Source organism: Malurus melanocephalus, unplaced genomic scaffold (genome assembly GCF_030028575.1).
Source record: "Malurus melanocephalus ecotype Western Australia unplaced genomic scaffold, MMel_1.1 scaffold_141, whole genome shotgun sequence".
Lineage (NCBI taxonomy): Eukaryota > Metazoa > Chordata > Aves > Passeriformes > Maluridae > Malurus > Malurus melanocephalus.
Window position 1 is genome coordinate 213,655 of NW_026623373.1, and position 24,538 is coordinate 238,192.

Genomic DNA, 24,538 nt, shown 5'->3' on the forward strand with positions numbered 1-24,538 from the left:
AAAAAACCCAACCAAAAAACCCCAAACCAACCCCCCCCCCCCAAACTCACACACACATACACAAAAAACCCAAAACTCAAAACCCCTTGTTCTATTAAGAAGGAGCCAGTTTATATCCAGTTTATTGCATTTCAGCTTTACAAACTCCAACTCTCAAAATTTGGGAGCAGCCAGGTAAGGCAGTAGAGTAGCCTAAAYTGAAATTCAAGTTGATTTTTAGGATGTCTATCCATTACTTAAGCAAAAGTCTGTTAGTGGAGGTTAATGTTTTGCATCGAAATAGTTCATTTCACAGTTTTGCTACTTAAAAGTTGTAGATAGCCAAAGTCAGACAGAGAGCATTGTTAACTAATATAAAATATAAAAAAAGACTTCTGTTACTTCCTAGGAGTTAGAAATGTCTCTGAATAATCAGGATGTATAAATCTTTACACCATGATTACTTTTATTTTCAATAAAAAGAAATTATTTATTTTGTTTTCAATAAAAAGAAACCTCCTAACTAATGGAATGCTGAATATTTTCTCCATAAATGGTCTAAGGATTAAAAAGGAAATACTAAACAGATATGCATCATTTACATAAAATATACCACAAGAATCTGCAAATTTTTGAAACGTGTGACTGTCAAGCATGGAGGACAATTTTGGGATATAGCAAAATGCAGGAATCATAATAATTAGGTATGGGATCTGGTAAGAAATGTGATGAAAGCAGCACAAATCCCAAGAGGCTGTTTAATGCACCACACAGAAAAAAATCTCTGGATAATAAGAATTTATCAGCAGAATGGTTTGGTGAAGGGGCCATTGCAAGGACCCTTGCAAGAAAGATTTGTGGCACCATTTAGTCTGTACTGACTGTCCTTTTTAGAGGTTTGATTCCCTGAATTCTTCCCTATACAAAGACCCTGTGAATTTGTTTTCTAAGCAACACTGAGTGTTTGTGCAACAGATACGAAGGAATAATGGATTAAAAATTTTAATGTAAGTATTTGTAGCGTAGTTATTCAGCTCTTTAGGTGAAGCTGGTATTTTTGTGTTGCTAGTTCTTTGTGCCTGTTCACAAAGAAATACACTCACAGAATCAGCGATGGGCTGGATTGGAAGGAACATGACGTTCAGGAATGCTTTCCACTGGATCAGGTTGCTCAAAGCCTCATCCAACACTTTCAGGCACTGGACACTCACAGCTTGTCTCAGCAACTTGTTCTAGTGTCTCACCATAGTCATTGTAAAGAATGTATTCCTTATGTCCTTTTATATACTCTCTTCCAGTTTAATATGGTTGCCTCTTATGCTGTCGCTTGAGGACTTGACAAAAAAGTCTTTCTCCGTCTTTTTCATATGCCTCCTTTAAAAGCTGCATTAAGGTCTCCCCAGAGACTTCTTTTCTCCAGGCTAAACCTGGAAGCTGGGATACCCTCTAGAAATGTCAAAAAAATGTTCTGCCACTGGATTTAACAAAGACATGATAGCATAGCATGGCTTGCTGCAATGCACAGAACCATGCAATGAACTTTCTAGGAATTGCACGGACATACATGACCAGGGACAGCAGTTTTGACWCACTTGAAGCTCAGATGTCCCCTCAGGGCATGACTCCCTCAAGGGTAGGCAGCCTTTAGTGAAGGAATTTAGTGAGGAGATAAAGCTCTGCAGTGGGCATGTGCATGTAGAAAGAAACCTAAAGGGAGCTGCAAAATCATAGCTGGGAAGCCCAGCGATTTCAGGAACTACACATAAGAAATTTGGCACTTCTACAGTGTCAGAGGTTTCTGTTAAAAATGTAGAGCTTAATAAATCCTGAGCCTGGTTTCTGATATTCAGCCCTCACATTCTTTWGGGCCCAAGGTCCACTTTGCACTGAACCATTGCTGGAAGGTGGGTTTTGTCACCTCTAGGGCTTTTAAAAATGCTGAACCACCTGCTAAGGAGTAGTTGAGTAGGTCTKATTGTTCTTGGTAGGCTTTTGTAACTAATGCATAATAGAGGCTCTCTTCCTGAGATTGTGCAGCAGCTGGAGAGAAGATCAGAGCTGCTGCTGGAGCAGTGCCATCTTTACAGGGTGAGAAAGTAAACTTGGCAAAGTGCTCTGGCTGCACCAAGTGGGTCCCACTGGCAGATGAAACTTTAGCGAGCTGTCTGACTTATCTCATTATGCATCTGCTCCTTGTAGTTTGTCAAGGCACCCAGGGCATTGGTTAGTCTGACAGAGCTGTGAGATTCAAGTTAAATTACACCCCATGCCAGCACTGCCTATGCTGAAATAATAGTTCTTATTCTGCTATTATGAGATTATTATGAGATTTAAATTTATGTGTTATTAGAATCTGCTTTTCAGATAATGCTGCTGTTTTAATGGGTTCACTGAGTAGTTTTCATGTACTTGCTAGTCTCAGATGTCTTTATGAAGCATAAACAAYAAAAATGGCATTGATAATGAAAGCTTTGCAGTACTTACTGTCCAAAAATATTTACATTTTGAGAGGGCAGTTCTAGTGAAATTTTCAGAGGTTTTTTTTTTTTTCTTTTTAATGTTCTTTCTGCATTTCAAAGCTTAATGGTTTTGCATTCTGAGCCAATAATGCGCCTTTGCGCTTCTTGTGAGGTTGTGTACTAAGCAAACCTATTTGCATTAAAGATGATGACATTTTAACAAAGTTTGGCTGTAAGATATGTTCAGTACTTTTGCCAAGCAGCAGCATACATTGCTGGAAAAGCTCTTAAAAATACTTCGCAAAATTTTTCTTTTGGTGCCATGGATACCTCTCCAGCTGTTCTTTCCACTGYTCTCTTGCAGAGTGAAGCCTTGCTATTTGTTTGCAGACTTATTTGGAGAAATCAAGATATCCTTGTGGGTGTGGAATGGTTGTAGAAGTGAGGTTTGCATGCCTGACCACTGCAGCTCCTCATTCCAGCCTACTTCTTCATCAAAGCAGTTATATCCCTCCATATCAACARCAGAGCATGTGAACTCCCTCAGTCCACCCAAACACACCTCTGCCGTGTCCCCTCGAACTGTGAAGCCTCTCGTGTTTATCTGTCCTAAATGAGCAGCTCCTGTCATTCCAGTGTCCCTCACCATATGGCCCAATGTGCAATCCATTTCCTAAGAATCAACTCACCCGTGTTGCATGRGATTTAAAACAATCAGGAGTCAATTCACTCCTGGCTGCTCTGCACATTGTTTTGGCCATGAATGAGATAATTTCTGGCCTCAATGTTTCCTGGGAGTGGGAGGGATTCACCAATATGCATATCAGTGGGAGCTGCCAAAGGAATGTTAACTGGTGTTGACCTGGTGCCAGGAGCATGGAAATGAGCCAGGGGGGCAGCTGGCAAGTACTGGACCCTCCACATACAAAAAATAAAGACTTGTGTATGTGCAAGCCTGCAAAGGGAATGTGAAGAGGTGAGGGARACATTTATCAAAACCAAAAACAGGCGAGAGTTCTCAGGGAAAATGGCATCAGCAAAAGGGAGAAGCACTTACTGCACTTAAGATTTGTGTTAGAGAGGTCAGGGAGCAGCTGCTGGCTGAGAAGGATCCTGTCACCTCCATCAGAACTCTGATGCGTGGCAGGGTGTGCATGCAAAGTCATAGTGTGTGGGTGTCCAAGGATGACCTCTTTTACTGACCTGACCTAAAATGACCAATTAAAATGTAAGTCATAACTTACTTCCTAGAGATTGTCAGGGAAATGGGTCAGATCTTTGTGGGCATGATGACTTGTCCTCATAGAGTGTAGATAGGATATATAGGATAGAAAGAGCTTCAATTGATTACATGAGTTAAAATTTGACARCACATTGAAACCCTAAATTGCACTAATTTGATCCTGGAAAGATCAAATKCATAGAAAAGGAGAATTCCTAATTTTGTTAACACAAGGGGAGATATTATTTGTGAATTTCTTAGATAAGGTTCATAATTGCATATACAWTAGACTTCAGTTATGGGTCTGTGGATCCTTTTTTGAACAGGGACTGCCATGAGATCTGTCCAGACCCAGCAAAGAGGCCAGGCTAGAAGGGGCAAAGACAGTGAGGCAAATCACCTCAGGCTGGGGCAAGTGGGCAGTGCAAAGAAGCTGATGGTGATGAACTGTCTGGGTGATGGTCTGATGAATGGATTTTTTTACAGGGTACTGTGTCTCTTGATTGTTTGTGTGGACAGAAGTTTTCCAGATGCTAGGGAAGTATCATAGTGGCTGGCATCTGGGATGTGAATGAGTGTGTAGAGATTTGTGGAATTGGTTGCATTGAAAAGATCGAGAACTAGCAGAGCAGCTGGAGGTGTGATCTTACTGCGTGAAAATGACGATTTATGTTCTTAACTTTAGGGGGAATTTTATGGTAGGATACAGGATCTCACTAGATGAATAAAAACCACAAAGAAAATTGCAGGAGTAAGCAGACACCCCACCAAGAACAGGAAAAATTTCTACTTAGCAATGCAATTATGTTTAGAAGATCAAGTAGTATGGGGATAATGTGAGACATGCCAAAAGCCTGTCCGAGCCAGGCTTTGTGAAGGAAATTAAACAAATAGCAAAAGGTTATTCAGCTGTATAAATAAAAAGAGCACAGGAAGGCGTGAGGCCACTGCACAATAATGACAGAGCAGAGATTRAAGATAATCTTGCTATGTCCCCAAAAGTAAATTAACACAAAGCCCTTGGAGCCTAATAAGAGCAATTTCTTCTGTAGGCTGCTGTTCATTAGCTGTCATTGGTAGAAGAATCAAAAATCTGATGTTTTTGTCTACACCAAGTCTTACATGCACTTTAATGAGATGTTTATCAGTCATTAATAACCCTAATTTATCAGCTTATTATCAGCACAGGTGAAGAGCTGAGTAATAGTGACGTGAAAAGACAACATCATCTCTACATATAAATGGCTCAAATGAAATTGTGTGGAAAGAAGAGAAGCAGTAGTATTGAGGGGTATTGACTACATGTGTATTGTAGCTTTGGCAAAATCATGCAAACTACAGGTATTTTAGCAGTAAATTAATAAAAAAATCATCAACAATGTGCATAATATCTGAATCTGGATCTCTCTTTTCACCTCTGATTGCCCTTATCTGGAGATGTTTTTGTGTATGGCAGATAGAGGTGCAAGCCTGGAAAAAGTGTTCTTGTTTTCTGAGTTTGCAAAATTTTCAGAGGGTGRCAGCTTTGACTTTCCAATATGAAGAGTCAAATAGGAATAAATTATGTTTCACTTAGGCAGTGCTTTCYAATTCCCACCTGTAGTTTTTCAATTGCATGAATACTGAACTGACATTACCAAGTTTGCCTTCTTGTAGCACACCTTGCATAGTGGCAGATTTCCATGCTGAATCAAGTCCCTTTCATTTTCRTACTTTGAACAGAAGATTGATGGAACTGACATGGTGATTCCTGTTACCTGGAATAGGGAAACAGCCATATTGGTACAGGGAAGGAAGACAAAGAATACTTAGAAAATGTTTTTGTATCTGTCCGTGAAGATGATTTACTGTCCTCAATGCGTAAGTTCCTACACATTAAATAAATTTCTAGGTCTGAATGTCTCACACCCATGAGTCGGTGTCCCAAAACCTGATCTAAAAAATGCTGAAGCGAAAAAGAAAGTTTCTTCAATTTGCACCAGCTGCTTTTTTGGTCTTACAAGAGTTTGGAACAGGTCAGTATATAAAGCAGAGAGGAGAGAAATAAAGATTTCCACTCCTCAGATGGAGTTAGTGGAGTTTAAGAGGTTAAGTAATTGCCTGAGGCCACACTATTAAGTTTGTTCCATTGAGAAGAGTTCAGATCCAGTCCAGGATCATCTGCCCACAAGCACATCCCTTTACTCAAGTAACATGGTGTTTTAAACTCAAAATAGTTGACTCTTTAGTAGTATAGGCTAATCACAAATGAAGCCCTAACAMAAGCACTGAAATGCCACTTTAATGCCTGTGGCCTTCAGTTAGAATCCAACAGTTCCAACAGGGGATTGTAGGAAGCACAAAGAAAGCCTCTAGTAATCCTTTGGAAAACAATTCCTAGAATATTTCAGSTTAATATTGGGCAAACGTAACTGTCATTTGAGAAAGTCTATMCTGAAACTGGTAAACTGAATACCTGATTAAATTTTAGTAAAGATCTATGCACCTGAGAATCTGAGAATTGAACTCAGATTAAGATAAAGATTTAAATGCAATATTTTGTCCACAAGAAATGTCTCTTTCTTTCCAGGAATGGAAAAGTCTGGTCCTGGATAGGAAAGGAATCACACAATAAGCTGTGCAGCTAGGTGTTCACAGTAAAGTTTACATGTCTAACGTTAACTAATTAATTAAATTACCTGTGAAGATTTTACACCTTCATTGCATTGCATATAAAATGTTGAATCCTAAGAGATAATGATGTTCTAAACAGAATATCGAAAAAGAGTAGGAAACAAATTCATTCCAAATATGTCCTTTCAGGGGACCTATGAGAGTTTATGTTATTGTGAATTTATTTAGGGTGTCTTATTTTGTGGTCAGACACTTTGTTTCTGTGAATCTTCAAAGTTTCTGACAATAAAGACAAAGTCAAAAGCTTTGGTACAATTATGCTTGTTCAGTGATGGCCATCTTGGTATAAGGTTTCTGTCTTGAGATGYGATCTAATATTGCTTACATTAATAGTTTGAATATGAATAGTTTTGTTTGGAAAAATAGCTATTGTTTACTTGAATGAAAACCTTGTTGATTTAAGACAGTGAGACATACGTTTACTTGATTAGTCTTATGTCCATGCTTTTGAAGATAAATTTTCTTCCAATGGTATACAAATTAGTTTATAATTTTTTTTTCTAGAACAAATTAGTTCTAGAAAACTTACACTTAATCTTTTTTTTTTCTTATTTATGAGAGTCACTGTATCCTGCCTCTTCATGCAGCTTGTTCCTGCTTAACTTAATGATATTTTTCTTTTTTTTTTCACAATCTCTTTCTTTTTTTCACTCCTGACTTTTGGAAGGTGTGCAGGGCTTACACAGCACCAARGCCTTTTCTGTTTTTCCCACCACTCCACCAGTCAGGAGGCTGGAGGTGCACAAGGAATTGGTGGGGACACAGCTGACCCCAGSTGACCAAAGGGACCGTACAKTGTCATSCTCAGTCTACAAAGCTGAGAAAGAAGAAARGGGRAAAGATTTAAAATGATGACTTTTGTGTTCTCAAGTAAACCATTAGGCATGRTGGAACCCTGCTTTCCTAGAGATGGCTCAACACCTGCTTGCCCATTGCAGGGAAGTAGCAAATGAATTCCTTGTTTGGCTCTGCTTTACCCATTAAACTGTTTTAATCACAATCCACAAACTCTCTCATCTTTGCTCTTTCATTCACTCCCTCATCCCACTGTAGGGGAAGTGAGCCAGTGTCTGTCTGGTGCCTTGTTATTGGCTGAGGTTAGACCATGACAATCCTCTTGGTGACCAACATGGGGCTTAAAGATTTTGAGATAACAAGAGATTTGTTTGGAATAAGCTAGATCAGATTTATAGCTGATATTGCTTTTTAGCTATGAATTGACAAGCTTTTACACTTGCTATGGAACTTGCTTGCTTGTATATTAGAGTCTAGTGCTTCTTAGTGACTGCTGTTTTTGYTTGCACAAAAAACATTTCACTTTGACAAAAATGAAGGCTTAATAACTTAGCTGAAGTCACAAAAAAACCCCCAAACCAAACTACAACAAACCCACAATAAAATGTTCTTTTGCTTGTTATACTCCTCCTTGGTTCTTTGGTATGTTTACTCCCTTGTATCATTTTTATTTGAAAATCAACACCATTGTCGAGGCAAATATTTGTAAGTTGAAAATAAGGTTGGGTCGATAAAAAAAATGTTGCTGCGATTTCATTTGTATGGCCCTGCTGAAACCTGCAGCAGWGTATAATAATTGTCTGCATTTCACTTTGTGTTTTTAGTGCAGAGCCAGAGTCAAAGGCAGGTTCAAGTCTGCTCCTTTTCACAGAAAACCCCATCAGAGCCTGTGTTTTCAGACAGTCAGTCATCCCTGGCCATGTGAAAGCACAACTTTTTTCTTTCTGTCAAGCATTGATCTGTCCACAGTGTGACAGATGAAGCACCCCCCAACTCACAGTTTGTATAACTTTCTGTCCTTTTTTTGTCTTCAGCAAATACCACACCTGTGCTTCTGTATTGCACTTTCAAGTCCAACATACACTGAGTGTAAAGGAACTGTTATAGAGAAATAAAGTGYGAAAAGTTTTTGGGGAGTGGTAACGTCAAATTTTCCATTCCTCAGCAATGAATGGGAAGAGGTTGAACACAAATAATGGTTATAATATAAGGCACCTGTTAGCAGCTGCTGTTCTGCCTCGAATCTGAGGCTCAGCAATGCTGATGAATTACTGCTTTGTGCTGCTTGATGCCCATCAACTTGCTGCAACTGGCTGTACTTCAGGCACTAGGTGTGTTTACACAGAGAAAGAAATATTTCAGCACCTGCACGTTAGAAATATTTCATCTTCGTTTTGGGATGTGATTGCCTTTTGTGCTGAGAAATCAAACACCTGTAGCTATGTTTCAAGGAGAGGAATTAGAAGTACCTTTCTGAAGTACTACTAACTCACATACTTATCTTGCTTTCATGATTTGCTGTCGCTGTAGAGACAAGCAGTGCTTCAATCAAGTGATACACCTGCCAGAGTCTAATATCCTCTAGAGTTAACATTTCTGCCCAAAGTTATTGTCTGTAGGTATTCCTAGAGCRCAGGGATATGTTCAGTGGTGGGTGTTCAGTGTTCTATGTTTTACCCYGACCACAGCATGGTGGCATTCCTTACCCTCTTCTGTCCACCCCCAGCATATTGTTGCTTAGTCTTAGTTCCTCTCTACCACCAGCTTCTACTTGTTACTTTGGGCACCGCTCAAACCCTTCTATAGTGTAGTTTAGGTTCATTTTGTATTTTTTTTTTCTATTTTTTCTTTAGCATTTAAATCTTCATTCTTTTTCTAGGACTCTTTTTTTGCTCACATATTTTTACAGCTATGCCATCTGGCTTAATGTCATTTTTCACCTGAGACATCAAGCTTAGTAGGAGAAAAATGCTTGGAGAAACATCAAAACTTCATTTTTGGCAAGGCTCTCTGCTAGAAATGAGAGTGCTTAGATTTTAACTTTGGCTCCACAGCTTTCAAAGAAGAACTCATTGAACTTGTGATTAGGAGTCCTGRGTTGGATTTTCCTGGCCAGATTTTGGAAGTGGGGGCCTTCAGGGATAACTTCTACCAGCTAGAATCTTTGCCTGTGTTCAACGGAGATGATGTCAGACAGCTCCAAGGTGAACCTGCTGCTGGCCAAGGCTGAGCCCATCAGTGACAATGGTGGTGCCCCAGGATAGTGAATGTAAGAAGAGGAAAATAACCAGTTACAGACAAAAGAAAATGGTGACAATATGTGACCATATGCGACAATTCTGCAGACACCAAGACCAGTGAAGAAAGAGGGGGAGGAGGTGCTCCCAGTGCTGGAGTGGACATTCCTGTGAAGTCTGTGGTGAAGCTGGATAGTCCACCACTGAGATGTACCAAAAGTTTCTGCAAATAATTTTTCCATTTCCGAGCTCAGTTGAAGGAAGCCCTGGACCACACCTCTGCCTTTTACCAATTGCAACCCAGTATTGTAGGGCAGCCCTTCAGTAATTTTGCTTTTCAAAATTCCTCATTTCAGGAATGTCACAGCTTTTGAAGCTAAGCAGAAGTAAATGAGGAAGTAGATACTTGAAGACAGAGAAAAGGGTGTTTATCAGAAAAGTTTTTCAAAAGCGGTCTCCACAGCCTCACATAAGCCCCAAATTCAAGGAGTGTAGAGGACTGCAAGAGGCTCTCCTGAGGCAGCATCGGGTCACAGAGCTGACTGCTCATTGAAATCTAGTGCACACTCATCTACAGAAGTCTATCTTAGAGATGCTGGAGTTTGCCCACAAACAGCTCATCTTCCTTAAGATGTGTTTGTGTGAGTATCCTTAAAAAATAAGTCCTTTGTTCGACTGATTTCAGAGTAACATGATAGAGATCATGGTGTCATCATAATATCATGTGCTGATTATATTTGGCAATTTAAGGTCTGAAATCTATATTCAAGAAGCTGCATTTCAGGCAGAAACACTTTCATTCTTTAAGTCAGYAAGTGCATTTTTCCCTAGGTTGATTAAATTTTTTCCAAAGTGTATTTTCTACAGACACACAATCTCTTTTTTTTTCTGTCTTTCCACTAGCAGCTGTACTGAATTCTAAATATTTGTATCCTTGACTTCCCTGAACTTTGTGATGAGTCCACACATCAAGCTCTGGAAAAGATCATAGTTCAATTACCAGTGGTTTGTGAAACCTGTGGCACTCTCTGAATTGTGATGCACAATTTGCATTGTCTTCATACACCTTTCAGCTGATTCTTCTCTAGGCCTTCAGATGAACATTTCCATTTGTTTCTTGATTTCTTTGGTGATACTAATGCCTGCAGTTAATGAAAACACAAAGAACAATACCCTTTTAATCTTATTTGTTTAAAGATTCCTTAAATGCACATGTTGGTGGCATCCTACAGAAAAAGCTAAGGCAATAAAATTGTATTGAAGCACTGTSAGAAACAGAAGAGTGAACAGACACAAAAAAATAATATTTGACCACTAATATTCAAGTAACACAAAAGATACTTAATGTTGTAATAAAGTATTTGAAATATGTCACGGGATACCTACCAAAAGACTGCTTGACAGTGAGTAAGCAAAAAGAAAGACAATTAAACCTACATGCTTACTCAAATGGTTATAAAATCAGGTCTGGATGTTCGACTGTGAAAACTTGTTACCAATTTCTCYATAAGAATATGAAATTAGTCTTGAAAAACACAAAAGCCATGTGGATCCATGTGATCTGTTTGAACAAAACCATTATTTTGAAGGTTACATGTATATGTTTTGTTCCTGATTCTGGAATATATATGCATGTTATCCCACCTTTTTTTCCCATTGAATGGGTTTCAATGCAATGACTTACAGAAAAAGAGTATCCATCAAATCAGATTTTGGGTTGGAATTTCTCTTAACCTGTAAAAGAGGAACAAAGAGAATACAATTATTCTATTCTTGCAGATATATTGCGAATACACTACATTATGTAAAGTTTCATATCTGGCTTTTAAGTGCAGTTTGGGCTGGTTTTTTTTGTTTTGTTTTTGTTTGTTTGTTTGTTTGTTTGATGTTTATTTGCTTTTCTTTTTCCCTTGGCAGATTATCCTAACTCTGAAGAATATCTGGGTTTTCTGTTATTATCAGATGCAGAGTGTCAGAGACCAAACTTTCTTAGTCTCACTTTACCAAAAGACATTTTAATCAATTTATGTATGAACATGGTTTTCATATACCTTGAGGATGGCAAGAAAAACAACATGACTGGAACAAAACCAGGACTTATGGACTACACAAATTAATTATATATAAGGGAAAAAAGTAAAGAGATTGTGAGAAAGAGAGGAGATGAGGGATGATCCTGGAAGCCTTTGCACAAAAAATAGGCCCCTGTATCCAACCTGACTGCCAAAAAAAATGAGAAGCACTGGAGGTGAGTCATCCAGCCTTCTCCACAATCTTGGATTCTGCACATATGTAGGCATGAGTGCGCGTTTGTGACACATACAAAATGTGATCTGCCTCACACCACGGGTCCAGCTATGACAGCACTCACTGAATSCACTCCAAGACTGAACATCAGGGAAGAAATGTTATTATGTCTGTTCTATATGTCAGGCTCACAGTGACATGCTGAAATGTGTTAAACTTAATGTGGAAGCCATAAATGGCAAGTCCATCAAAACCGAAATGAGTTATAAATTTTTCAGTCAAATAGAAGTGTTTCATTTTTTATTTCTTGCRAACTCTGGGAAAAGAGTTTGCTGGTTTRAGGGAGGGATTCAATGAGACAAATRTAGTTATTAAAAATAGCATGCTTTTCTTTTGAATCACACTTCACAAGCAGGCATACTTTATTAATGACCTTGTGTTAGAAAAATAGATGAAGCTCTTAACAAGGGTTTAAGAATTCTTTTTTTCACTTTTCAACTAAAACATTAAGGTTTGTGCCTTTTTATGTTTTATACCTCCTAGTTAAAAATACATATGCCACTCCCTCTAACCATAAGYGAGAAAAAGCAACAGTCTAAAAAGCACGTTATGACTACAAATCCTCAAATAACTGACATTTAACATTACCAAAGGAAAAAAGAGGGCCAATTTCAGCTCACAGGACCACAAACTAAATGGAGAGATTCTGTCAGAGCCTGCTCTGCACAGGAGAGCTGAGGGGAGGAGGTACAGAGACCACTCACCTGTGCAGGGTGCTGCACTTTTATCACCTTACAGATAAGATCAAACATGGTCTGAGTCCCTGGTACAGCCTCCTCCCCTGGGGGACTGAGATCCASTTCCTACACTTGCACTTTCAGGTGAATGAACTTGAGGAATTAACAGGTTGTTGCACTCTTTAGGTAGTGGGAGTCCAGCACTGATGGAAGGCTCSTACTTTGGTTTGTTGTGTTTGGGTGCTGAGTGATCGTGAGTCAAGAGCCAGTTTGAAACTTTTAGGGATGTTGTTCTGGTCATTTCAGGAGGAGTTTTCCTTAGAGCCATGAAAGCTTTGTTTTTATTCCATGCTGCTCTTAAATTCCCATCCACCTCTCTGGAGAAGTACATATAAATGATGTTGCCTAAACTCAAATATATCTGACTGAAAACAATTATTCACAGCAAAACGATAGGAATTAGAGTAATTTGGTCCAAAAAATACTTTTAAGGTTCAATAACTTTATATCTGTCATGCTTACTCTCCTGAAATATGAAAGAATTAATCTTCATTAAAATGCTACCCATAAATTGAAACCTAAACTTTTGGATTGTTTAGGGAAATTATTAAACAGCAATAAAAGGATACCTGTGCTAATGCTGACCTTTTATTCCCGATGCTTGATGCTGTTTATAGATCATTTCAGCTTAATCTTATGCTCCTTGATTAAAAGAAGTGCTCTATTACTGCCCTAATGGACATCATTTATTTCACCTGTTGGAAGCAAAGATATTAAAATTTTGCTATCTGGAATAAACCCTGGTTTCATTGCTGCAGTGCCATAATTACATGATGTCAGAAATAGAAAAGATACACTCGAAAGGAACCACCACTGACACCAATTCCACCTTAAAAAAAAAGAAAAAAAAAGAAAGAAAAAGCATAATTTAGTAGGCAATGAGGACTTTAGTTTTAAAACATTCTTCTTTTTCTTTTTTCTTCTTTTTCTTTTTCTTTTTTTTTTTTTTCCCTACTTTATCCCAGGAAATTGGTTTATCTAAAGAAAGTGTATGGGCAACCCTGGAAACAGCTGGTTTTCTTTTTTAATTCTGTGTATTCCTATAGTAACTAATTAAAGTCTAGAAAAGATGTTATCCTCCTTTAACTGGTGAAAAACTAGAGTGCAGGGAAAGCAAGTGGTAACCTCAAGTAATCCAATCAGTTTCAAAATGGGTTTAAACTCTACTCCACGAGGTCTTAAGTCTACATACTGAATTAACCATAAAAAAACCCTCATTTATCTAAGCTAACTAAACTAATTTGTTAGGATAAATAATTTATCATGCTCTTGCTAAATGGTGCCATTACCTAAAAAAAAAAAAAAAAAACAAAACAAAAAACCAAAAAAAACCTAACAGTTCTGGGATAAGATGCACTGCTGAATGATTATGATTAATTTTATATTTGTACTGCTTTATCACTAGTATTTAGGTATATATTCATTATGTAGTATTTTTAAGACATCACAGAATCTTTGATCTGAAGGGATTTTAGAAGGTTACACAGTCTGTCTCCTGGATCCAAAGCACTATTAACTGCAYTTGTTTTATCTCTAGATAAACACTCACTTCTGACCTCCAGTGCTGAAAATTTCACAGCATTTCCAGTAACTTATCCTGATTCTTTACTAGCTTTTCATTGCAAAGGTTTTCCTGGTATTTAACCTTAACCACTCTCACTGCCTTTTAAGATCCTTCTATTTATTGTGAACATGAAGAATATTTAATTCTGTCTCTTACTGCAATTTTTTTAGTGATTCGTATACCAGTAGCTGCCATGTTCTCYTTCCCGATTCCTTTTCTTTAGGCTGAACAACCCAAATTCTTTCAATCCTTGACACCTAAACACTTAAGCATTCCTGCTGATCTGCCTTGGACTTCCTGCTTTTGTTCCACATTCTTCTTGAATATGGAGAAGATCACAGGAGAGATCACAGCAGAGATAGGTAACGAGGAAGGACTTCACACACTGATCAAAATAAAGTGTTCACCAGAGGAAGCTATCTCGGTGTTGAACAGCTAAATAAGTTAGCTGTACAAGTTAGCTATTCTTTTCCCTGTCCAACAGTTTTGTCACTTKGAAAACTGTCCAGTAAATGCTAGTGCATGACAGAAAAATTTAGGGGAGATGAGGTTTTGTGATGAGAAAAACTGTCTCGTGTATAATTCACTTACAAGGCTGAGTGGGTCCTGCTCACATTTTTTATTGGCATTTAAGGCAGTGTTTGCACAAATACATCTTTGTTTCCAAGGCCTCGAGCAATTTGAAATTAGCCTCTGTGACTGCTAGCTCTGGAAACTAACCAAGAAAATGGTTCTTTTTAAAAATCTAATAATGAAATGGAACCTAGAGTGCCAGGAATATTTTATAAATGATACTATGCCCTGCAGCGTTATTTATCTTCGTGGCTACTATACATTGCTCCYAAGTTATCCCTCTCAGTGTTGCAAAGAGAAATGCCTCAGCACAATAGTTAATTATATATTCTCTCTCTAGATATATGTTATATAAAATAGAGATGCATTACACAAACATTGCTGATGGAAGACATTTTGTGAGCRGTTGCCCATTTTTTAAGAAAACGGCAAGTAGAAGTGACAGAGGGTGTCTGGTACCAAATCTACATCTGATGGCCAGAAACATCTCCAAGCTGGAGGAGCTCAAACATTTGGCTCCTGTAACTCAGCAACGGCCAAATGACCCAAGGTGGGACCCTGAGATTCACTGGTTCCTTGACATCTTCTTTGTTTCTGGTGTAACGTCTCACTTTTAGGAATAGACGTTTTCCATAGACCGATTAGAATTTTTTCATTTTTAATAGAGAAGAATGTCAAAGAAAACATCATGTATATAGCAAGAGCTCTTTGATGCTCTATCAGAAGCCCAAAGTGTTGGGAATGGAGAGAACACATGATGGGTCAGAGAGCTGCAGAGAGCAGCTGCCTGCAGCAGTYGGTGTRGCCAAGTCCTTYAGTGTCTCTGGACCGTGTCAAGGTRAAAGKTGGACCCAGGATTTGGAGAATGATGAGCAGAAAGGACAGCTATCAACTGTCTTTGGATAGGAGAACTAAAGATTTGTCAAGGTATAAGTGTACCTATGCATATCAAATGTTACTAACAAAGGTGAACAATGTTTTCAAATTCACATAAGAGTTCCTACAGATCTCCATTCTTATTTTAGAAAGTGGATAATGYTTCTATGGATCAGTAGGTATTCCAGGATTTCCTTTATTTTGTAGAATCCCTGATGAGCCAGTATGCACATGGGAGCTTAAGTGCCTGGAATAAAGACATTACCCCTTAATGGGTTCATTTTCAGGCAGCTGATCCTACTGTTTCTAAATAAAGAAAAAAAGGAAGTGCTTCAGCTTCAAGAATTGCAGCATATTTGAACTATTTGAGAAAAAAAAAAAAAACCAAGGTAAAAACCAGACTAGTGTGGAGGGTGAAGCCACGTAACTTTAGAAAAGCTCTCTAATTGTGTAAAATACTTGGTTAATTATATCTTTAAAGGAAAAGGTACATCAGTACTTCCACGGTAAACTCAGCATACTTCTGGGGATGTTATCTTCTGTTAGCTAAAATAGTAGTTAGAATATCTACTAACACAGTTCTTATAATAGCAAATTTCTTTAGAAAAAAATAGTGGTTTGGATCTAATATTCTTAGTCATGTTCAGATGCSTCTGGATTTTGTAGGTGGGATACTCCCTTTATATGGCCAAGAGATATTTGCATCCAAGATTACTACAGCTAAAAGTGATTAATCATGCAAAACTTCTTACCAGCAGTGCTTCTTTTAACGCTGGCAGTAATCTATTCTTGTCCCTATTTGGAATCTACACGGTTTGCATTCTTGAATAGTGCATTCAATTCAACATAACCTTCCACAAATAAGGAATACTTATTTATTATTACACTTATTATATCATGTTAAATACATATTTGACATGATACTTAGCCATTGAGCATTTTTTTAAAAATTGCAGATCTGTAATATCTGTTAACAACTACATATTTAACATGATACTTAGCCATTCAGCAACTGGGGTTTTTTTTTAATTACAGTACTGTAATATCTGTTAACAACTAAGCAGAAAAACCAGGAAAAGAAAGCTCACATCAGCTGTAATCAGAAAAATGTCTAAAAACAAGAAGACTGTTCAAAAATTGCCAAATTTTCTTGTAAAAATCTGCTTATTTTATTTGAGTATTGTGTATGGGAGCACAAAGAAGATAGCACTTCTGTGACAAAATGTCTTCCTTTCAAGAGATTATTAATAATTAAAAAAAAATATATTGTCTTCTTGTTGTTGTTGTTTGTGATAGTGTTTGTTTTTTTTTTCTGGGGATCTCAAAATACCTTACATAACCAGGTGAGTACTTTAACAGCCAAGTGCTTACACCATCCTTTTTTTTCCGAATATGTTTAAATGCATTTACTTTCATTCAAGATGATGAAGAAGTGAATTTTACACCAAAGGAARATGAAAGCAGAAACCTRAACCATGTCATATCTGTCAGATGAWAATGTTGCCAAGATATTAATGTTTGATGTCCTATCTCCCTCTGTAGTTAGCACACAAAACCACTATGGCTTTTAAGAGAGAATCATTCCAAATAAAGTAACCATTTCAGTAAGGGTGGTAGGTTAATACAATCCCCTCCACCGCAGAAATCTGTTTGCCTTTCCTGATATCTTATTTGGAACTTTTGCCAGCACATTCCAGATTAAGCAAAGAGGTTTTTTTTTGCTGGGTCAAAGCCCCAGAGATTATTGTGCCAGGAAAAGAATCACCATTTTTCTCTCTTTCATTCCGTATGTCTTGYTATTTTTGATGTAACCTTCTAAATTAGTAAATATCTCACTTTAGGGAGCAAACTATATTACCTGAAATGTATTAGTCTTTTCAAAACTGAAAGTGCTGAAGTGTAGAAGGAGAAACATTTTATTTCAGTGCCCTATCTCAACTCCTATCAGAGTGAAAAAACCTGCATGAAAGACTGATATTCACAATTTATTGCCCATTTTACCAGTGATCACTGTGATGCCATTGTATAGGTCGCCAGCAGTAGGACTGGACTGCCTGAAGATTCAAACAACTCTAAGAGAGGGATTGCAGAACACAYCAGGATCAAAACATTAGTTTATATAAAATGGGAGAGCAAAAGCAATTTATCTTCATTCCATTCAACTTCTTCAAAGTACTTGAAGCACTTTCTGGTTTGAGCATCTCACTGAGCTCTTGAGTTTAGCAGCTACCAAGGTCTGAGTAAAGTTGTGGACATCTCCAGATCTGTATGATCATAGCAGGCAATGCTTGATTAAACTTTGTATAATTGGAAGGTTTTTTAATTATCTGTACAATATGTCTTTCCTGAGGATGTTTCTGCAAACAGATTTTTTTCCATTTCTTTTCTCTGCATGAAGCCAACAGGTACACAGTCCTCTTTCAAAGGAAATACTTTGTGATGGGAACAAAGTTAGTAAAGATATTGCTGCCTTTTTGAAATGTGGTTCCTGGCATTTCTGAATTTACTTAATGAATTCTGCTGTGCAAAACAGTTAAAAGAATTGAGTAACGAAGAGAAGGGAAGAAATCTTCCTGATCACAAATCCTTAATGAGGAATGACTCCTAAGAAAGGTTTTGTACTTTCTGACATATTTTAAATACTGTGGATCTGACAAGTTTGTCAGCCTAACATGATGGTAATTTCCTCCTTAAAAATGGGGCAGATGTATTAGTTTTGTCCAAATTAGATCTACTTAATAATCTCTGCTGTTTTACTGCCATGYATACCCCTGACATTCCAACTTGTGAGCAGCTGCAATGAGCTGTTATAATAAAATCAACTAAAKGTTTTCCTTAAACACCAATTAAAAACACCCAATATATGCAACCAAAATAAAAAATATTCTTCAAGTATAAAACATCTCTCGCTTTACAAGATGTTTTTCTTTCTTTCCTTRAGTACAGTTTTTTTAGTTACAGCCTTAGTGACCTGAAGATCAGGATAGGTAGTGTGCCTCAGAAGAGTGAATATTTTAGCGTTCTGCATCTTGCTAACAACTGGGTTTTACAGTATCTTATTCCAATAAAGTGGGTTCATAACTGGGTTATGTAAAGAAAATCTGTTTCTGGTCTCCTGCCTTAGCAGAGAAGTTAATAGGGACATCTTGGCAGGATAGCTTGTTTTCCATAATGCTCAGGTCAATGACTAGATCAGCAAATACGAAAATGTATCACCTTAAATATTGGTTTTATTTTTGCCATTATTTATGTTCCCAGAAAACAGTAACCTAGATTGGTAAAATTGAAAAAAGTGTAAATATTAAATTTGTTTTAATTTTTAATTTTTTTTTTAAATTATTTTTTAAAATTTATTATTTTCTATTACTTATCTTCAAAATATTTAATATTTTCTTGTTCTACATTTCTTTGCAATACAATTCTTTACTAAAAAATAACCAAAACAAARTAGATATTCAGAATTCTCAGTGCTCATGAATCTGTAGTTTTGATCTGTTCAAAACCAACAAAACAAAAAAGAATAACACTATGTCTTTTTTAAAACAGGTTTTACTTGGCAGGGGAAAGGAAGCAAAGAACAGAAATGAGACTGGAGATTGTTTACTTGAAGCAATCAAGTATGAGAGTAAATCAACTGTTTTGTGTATTCTGGAAATGACCCAGAAATATTTTATTCGAGAAGGACAAGAACTAATTAAATCATTACATCAAAATCGAGGGCATTTATCTGAGATTATCAGTGTTTTGAAGAATTGTCACATGGCAGTGCAATTTTACCGTGGCAGCCTGTGCCTGGGTTAGGGGTCATAAATGAACAATTTGTTTAAGCCAACACAATGTTATATTAATGCCTTCATTTACATATAATTACCGACAATTTGAAAAGCTTTTATTGAACCAAGTATTTGCAAAAATATAAACTTTGTTCCAACTTTTTATCTGAGATTTTGAAATGACATCAGAATTTTGTCCTTTTGTCTCCTTGTCCTGGAAGGAWAAGAATATTCATTCATCCTGTGGGTCAAACTGGATCATTAAACACTTCAATAACAGCAGATGGATCCAATACACCTCCTAATCAGTGGAAAGATAAACCTTAGTGTAGTATTTGGTGTTGAGTGTACCCTCAGTTATGGGAACACAAAAATGGCAAAAGCTGTGCCAAATTTAGTGATACTGAGTTATAACTCCCATTTCAAGGGACTGGTGATTGGTAGATTGGTGCCACCCTTGTTTTTTGGGACCAGAGCATAATCTGTATTCCTGCAATTTGCAGAGTCTTGGAGGCCAGAAGAAAATACAGTTCAGGTAAGTAAYAGGGGTGCAGATAAGAAAATGTATGCAGCAAAAGATCTGGATAATTTCTGAGATTCCAACCTGTTACCTCTGAATGTCCATGGTTATTGTCTAGATTATTGATTACCTAATCAACATAATTCTTCCAAGGTTTTTTTTATCCCAGAAAAAAGATTGTGTGGAAAATGTGCCCATCTCTATTGTTCAAAATTAATAATTACTATTTATTAAGACACTTGCAAGTTACAGTCAATTTAAGTGGTCAGTAAAGTTCATTGCACACCTAAAGGATCATACTCTACTATTTCCCATAAAATATTTACTGTTTTCCCACATTTTTATTAATTTTCAAATGCACATGCAGTACAATCCCTTGATTTATGTCTGTATGATTTGGAGAAAATTTAGCCTTCTGCATCAAAAATTAGTTATATATATATATATAAACTGGGCAATAGCAATATATGAAACTATGCATCTCTTTCTGATGCAGTAGTTAATTAGATTTCAACAAACACTCACACATGCACACTAATTTAGAAATACCATTATGAAGAACAATAATTAAGAGGAATTAAAAAAGTCATCATACTTAATGTTGATCTTTTGATTGTTTTATTTTCAGATCTGATAAGCGACCACATCAAAAGTATTTATGAAGCATGTATCAYCTAATGAGATAACCCCATATGCCATAAAAATACAAAAAAGTGTGAATAAATACCAGAATGTTCATTACATTTGTTCTACAGACAGGAAACTAATAGTATATGTTAATAACAAAATTAGGCAGTCATATACAAGCATACAAAGAGAAAAATTATTCTGAATTGTGAATCCAGCTTTGTAGCTCTGCAATATCCATTTTACAACAAATTCAGAGATTTTGAAATTTCCTATTGCTCTGGCTTAGAGTATTTCTGGATTTTCTACGAAATGTCTCTGAAGACTTTGCAACTCAAGTGGAATTTGCATTGCAAATAAAAATATTTTCTTTAGRACAGGATAGTAAGGCATTTTTTTAACAGCTAGCATTTTAGAGAAAGACAAATATGTTCTCCATATGTAATATTTACAGAATTATTGCAATGCTTCATAACTCTCCTGAGTTTGTTTTCCTTAAAACAACTGTATTCTTGAATAAAATTACATTTTACTGCCATAGAGCTTTTGAATATTTCYAGCTCTCATGATCAGACCTCCAGGGTGCCTTTGACTGCAGATTCCAGCCTTTAACTGTAAGATCTCTATCTTAAAGTTTGTTTTATAATTTTCTGTATGTCTCTRCTCTTCATTACACATCATTTGTGTCTTCTGATTTTCTTATTCTCATTTGTGGTCCAGTAGCATGGTTACATATTGACCAGGAAAGTACAGCAAGCCTATCTGGACATGTTTGAAGCAGGACGGGGTGCACACTAAACCAAGAATCCTGATTTTTGGTTTATAGGCTCCAGGAGAAAACAGTCTGAAGTTAACAGATCACTTTAGATTAGTGAATCCAAAAATTTTGTGGTCAATGGATCAGTGTGAGGCATCAAAGCTTCCCTCCATCCACCCATTATGGACAGTCACCATTGATTTAGTGGTGAAAACATTGCAGAAGGAACAGTTTCCATTTTTCCAAGATCCCATTTTTCCAAGATCCATTGCCTGGTCTTACACAATTGAGCCTCTCAAGGCACTAGAAATTTKCAGAAAATTATTTGCTTCCACTACTTCCATAAGTGGGTATGGGCATCTTAGAGACATCCGTGCCTGGGGGCTGGTGCTGGAAAATGCCAACCAGCCACTTGGGCTGAACTTGCCTTYTCTTGCTCACTTATTGCCACTCACTGGTAGAAAAGGCATGCTTTCCTTGGCCAGGGAACTTGTCCTCTCAGCCTAGAGAAGAGAAGAGAAGGCTCTGAGCAGACTGTGTAGGACTCTTCCAGTGAAGACTCTCTGAAGGAGCCACCTTCCAGTACCTACAGGAGCCTATGGAAAAGCCAGAGGGATTTTTTGCAAGGACATGTAGCAACAGGTCAAGGGGGAATGCCTTCAAACTGAAAGACAGATTAGATATTTTAAAAAAAATCTGTTCTGTGAGGGAGATAAGGYATGTTGGCCAGTGAAGTTGTGAATGCCCCATCCCTGGAAGTGCTCAGGCCAGGTTGGAAGGGTCTTTGAGYAASCTGTTCTAGTGGAAATATTGGAGGGTCGTAACGAGACAATTTTTAGAGTTGTTTCAACCCCAAAAKTTCTAGAGTTCTGTGATTGCATTTGTTAAGTAAACACCTGTAAGTGAGTATCTGGGCAAACCCAAACCTCTGCATCTCAAAAATAAAAATGTATCCATAAGTATTCTGCTAGTGATCACATGTTTCAAATTTCTGTTTAAATTCTGTCTAAATTTAAATTTTGGATTTTTTTTTCTCACCTTACAAGCCTTCCACCAGGAGCTGTATCTCCTCCCTCCCCACAGSTAGAAGTTGCACTCCTACCCCAGCTTTCCCCGCCTGTAGCAATACTTAGGGAAAAAATAAAGAATTTACCACATACAATGAAAATCACTTTTGATGAATAAATACAATCCTTCCACTTAAGGCTGCTTTGTGACATTTATGTCCAAGAGTTTGCAAAGATTTATCCTAAGCGGAGCAGAAGAGGCTGTTCCTTCCCCTCTGCCTGCCCAAAGGAGAACAGGTTTTTGCTTTCTGTCTTAGGACCTTCCCTATAACTGCAGAGTATTTTCTCTCTTTTTTCCTATTTTAAAATGTAATAACCAAAGATGGTACCTCTGTGCTAATGCTTTTCCTGTTATCTTTCACCTCCATTTTCCCCTCAGCTTGCTTATTCCTGTGATTTTGTACACAGGAACCCCCTGAGTACCTGGCACATCTGCCTTGTACATTTGTTTTATTTTTTGATGTAGGCACGGAAAAGGTGGAGAGCAAAATTCACTTCTACTTACAAACTAAGGATGAAAGCAACCAATCTTTCTTATTTTCCCGCTGAACTGGATTCAGAAAGTTGAAATACTTCTTCCTGAGCACAGGATTTATTATTTTGCTAAACTAACTGGAGGAAAGAAACCTATGAATTAAAGCTTAAAATGTTTGTGTTGCCTTTGGAGAGGAGGTGAAAGTTGCACAATTTTTCATTCTTACAATTTGCTCCCCCAGAGGTAAAGTTAGGTCAGCATTTGCAGTTTAAACTCCTATTTCCMGAGGTTAACAACTCAGCTGTAAGGCTTCAGTCTCAGTTTAACATTGGCAAAGTTTCTGCCTTGAAATAGTGCCTCTGGTACATATCTATAATACCTTCTCCCAAAGGGTGTCGTAGAGTTTTAGCACACTGAACTCCAATGGCTTGTTTCATCCATCATCAAAATGCGACTGCTTTTGAGGTGGAACACAGCTTCAGAATGCAGAGTTCTATACAGTAGTTTAGGTAAGGGAGGAATGATAATACCTGCAAAATTTAGAGCATTTTGGGTTTCCAGGTATTTTAAGTGAGTAACATACTCCTTTCCTCTAGACATGCTTTTGTAGTCATAGGTAGAGTACATCAATGACAGGATTTGAGATCACATTAAAAAGACAAAGACATTTTTATACACTTTGAAATCTTCCAGACCATTCGTGCTTGCAAAGCCTTTTCTAGTACCCTTCTATTCAACTGGATTATGCTCTTAGTTATCAAATGTTGCTAAAGCACAATGGAACATTCTTTAAAGTACAATAAAATCTAAATCTCAGATTAAACTAATACAAATGAAACATAATTATAATTTACTCAGTACTTCCTACTAAAGGATCAATATTTTGGCACTGATGTGAGAAAAGGAGCTTATTTGTCATTTTTCTACTTCTGCAGGATGAAGTAATAGTGTTATTGTCAAAAAATTGTCAAGACAGACAGCAATGATCAAAATATTCAGATCTGGCTGAAGTTTGGGGTTTGTTCACTGCTGTGATGGTTTTGGCTGAGGTAGTTTTCTTCACAGTGGCTGATGCGTGGCTACTTCATTGATTTGTGCTCAGTGGAGGGAAGAAGAAGCAAGGAGGGATGTTTGCAAAGATGCYGTTTGTCTTCCCAAGTAATGGGGTCCTGTGATGGGGCCCTGCATTCCTAGGAATGTCTGRACACCTGCCTGCCCATGAGAAGTGGTGAATTAATTCCTTGTTTGCTTTACTTGTGTGCATGGCACTTGCTTTCCCTATTAAACTATTTTTAACTCAATCCATGAATTTCTACCTTCTGATTCTCTCCCCACTCCTGCTGGTGGAGAATTGAGTGAGCAACATCTGTGGCTTGGCTGCTGGCTGGGGTTAAACCCTGACAACTGTTTAGTCTTAGAAATAAAACATAGATTATTTCCAAACGTGCTAACCATAATAAGAAARAGTAAAGGAGCTTGAGCTATCCAATAACAGACTTGAATAAAAATATGCCTACATGAAAAAATTCTTCAGAGACACCTGTGCAGCTGTCCAGAAAAATCACAACACTGGATGGTTACAAGTGAATTTAAGTGACTTATATAGTCCACCAGTTTTGAAAGTACATCTTTGCTTTATTCTTCASAAACAAAGTGTTAAATGGTTTTCTTCAATAAAAAATATGCATTGACAAAAGAAACACTTAGACACCTATCTGCCCTCTTGCAGTWGTGTCTGTACCACTCAATAACAGAAGCACTTGCAGTTAAGTGAGCTGTTTAATTATTAACCTGTTCTTGGCGCTGTTTTTGCCTTTTCCAGGGGAATGGCATTCATCAGGAACAGAGCCCAAGAGGCAGTTTGGACACTGACATCCTATAGCGGGGAGGGAAGGGG